Source organism: Colobus angolensis, unplaced genomic scaffold (genome assembly GCF_000951035.1).
Source record: "Colobus angolensis palliatus isolate OR3802 unplaced genomic scaffold, Cang.pa_1.0 Scaffold68, whole genome shotgun sequence".
Lineage (NCBI taxonomy): Eukaryota > Metazoa > Chordata > Mammalia > Primates > Cercopithecidae > Colobus > Colobus angolensis.
The window spans coordinates 5,632,955-5,635,150 of NW_012120487.1; the positions used below are offsets into that span (position 1 = coordinate 5,632,955).

The 2,196-nt window shown below is 44.8% G+C and overlaps 1 pseudogene; it reads left to right on the forward strand.

Moving 5' to 3' along the window:
- LOC105500741 overlaps positions 1-1,948 on the forward strand; it is a 23,286-nt pseudogene extending 21,338 nt beyond the window's left edge.
- The last annotated feature ends 248 nt before the right edge of the window (positions 1,949-2,196 follow it).

The window sequence follows — 2,196 nt, forward strand, 5'->3', positions numbered from 1 at the left end:
CACTTCAGCCTCTGATTGGTCACTTTCTGCAACCAATCAGATGTTTGCATGGGTTTAACTTTGTAACTTCACTTCAGCCTCTGATTGGTCACTTTTTGCAACCAATCAAATGGGTTTAACTTTGTAACTTCATTTCAGCCTCTGATTGGTTGCTTTCTGCAACCAATCAGATTAACCACAGGCCACTACTTCATTTACATAGGGTATACCTCAAGTAACCAATGGGAAGCCGCTAGAGGGTATTTAAATCCCAGAAAATTCTGTAACCAGTTTCCTGAATTCCTATGCTTGGCCTGCTCCCACCCTATGGAGTCTACTTTCGTTTTCAGTAAATCTCTGCTTTTCTTGCTTCATTCTTTCCTTGCTTTGTGTGTTTTGTCCAATTTTTTCAAGAAGCCAAGAACCTGGGCACCTTCCACTGGTAATAAAATTGCTGGGATTACAGGCATGAGCCACTGTGCCCAGCCAGTTTTTATTATTAAATATTCATAATTGTGTACTAAGGAATATATGTGCCTGTTTAGCAATTCCCTTCTCAAACTTTGGGATCTCATTGTATAATGCTACAGTCATTTCTTGTTCCACAGTGATTTTCACTTGGTACTTGCTTTTTATTACAGCAGCCTCTGAAAACTCAGCTTCAAAAAGACATCATCCAGAGGCATGTTTAAACCTTGAACTCAAGCTTGTGTGGTATCAGACATATATTGAATCTCCCTCTCTCCCTCTCCCCCTCTGCCCCTCTCCCCCTCTCTCCCTCTCTCTCCCTAAGATGGAGTCTTACTGTCTCACCCAGGCTGGAGTGCAGTGGCGCGATCACAGCTCACTACAACCTCCACCTTCTGGGTTCAAACCATTCTCATGCCTTAGCCTCCCAAGTAGCTAGAGTTACAGGTGTGCGCCAACATGCCCAACTGATCTTCGTAGTTTTTGTAGAGACGGGATTTCGCCATGTTGTCTAGGCTGGTCTAGAACTCCTAGCCTCAAATGATCGACCCACCTCGGTCTCCCAAAGTGTTGGGATTACAGACATGAGCCACCGCGCCCAGCTTGTATTTCTCTTAAAATGTCAAAATATCCTCTAGAGCTCTGAGTTAGCTAGGGCACCCCAGGGCTCCTCAAAAGGCAGTTAGGGAACCACATGTATAAAAAGGAAATCCCGTAACAAATCCTCAGGATATTAACACAGAACATCACAGAATCACAAATAGTGGTCCTGCTATTAACTTCTTCACCTGCATTAACCAGCCCCAGTTCCAGGCTGTCTTGGAGGAAGTAAAATGACATGAGAAAATGGCCCTATTTGATGCGAAAATGTTTGCAGAGAGCAGGCCTGAAAAAAGGACACCCCACAGGAGAAAAGTTCACGAGAAGAGAAGCAGAAGCCCTAGGCTGAACAGAAAGGAGAAAAAGGCAGCTGCTCCTGCTCCTGAGGAGATGGATGAATGTGAACAGGCACTGGCTGCTGAGCCCACAGCCAAGACCCCTTTGCTCACTTGCCCAAGAGTACCTTTGTGTTGGATGAGTTTAAGCACAAGTAGTCCAATAAGGACACAATGTGGTGCTGCCGTATTTTCAGGAGCACTGTAATAAGGATGGTTGGTCTGAGTATTGCTTTCTTGAGAAGCTCACCCAGACCTTCTGGAGTTGCAGTCTCATCGCTGGAATGTTCCAGCAACTGAACAAACTGAGGAAGAATGCCTTTGCCAGTGCAATCCTCTTTGGAAGCAACAATATCAGCTCCATTTCTGGAGCCTGGGTCTTCACAGGCCAGAAGCTTGCCTTGACCCTGAGTCCAGATTGGCAGGTGGACTTTGAGTCATACAGGTGGCAGAAACTGGATCCTGGCAGTGAGGAGACCCAGACACTGGTTTGTGAGTACTGTTCCTGGAAAGGGGCCTTCCAGCAGGTGGACTAAGCCTTCAATCAGGGCAAGATCTTCAAATAAACAGCTCTTGCCATTGCCTTGCTGCCTGCACCTGTTCTTTAAGGAGATGGGGATCATTAAAAGAAATTGAATATTGAAAAAAAAAAGTTTAATTTAAGGTCAGTTTCTTCTATTTATGAAGACTGAGAAATACCAAGTGCCTACTTAACAAGACTGCCATCCAACATTATTAAAATTTAAAATAAAAATATTGGGCCAGGATTGGTGGCTCACGCCTGTAATCTCAGCATTTTGGAAGGCCAAGGAGG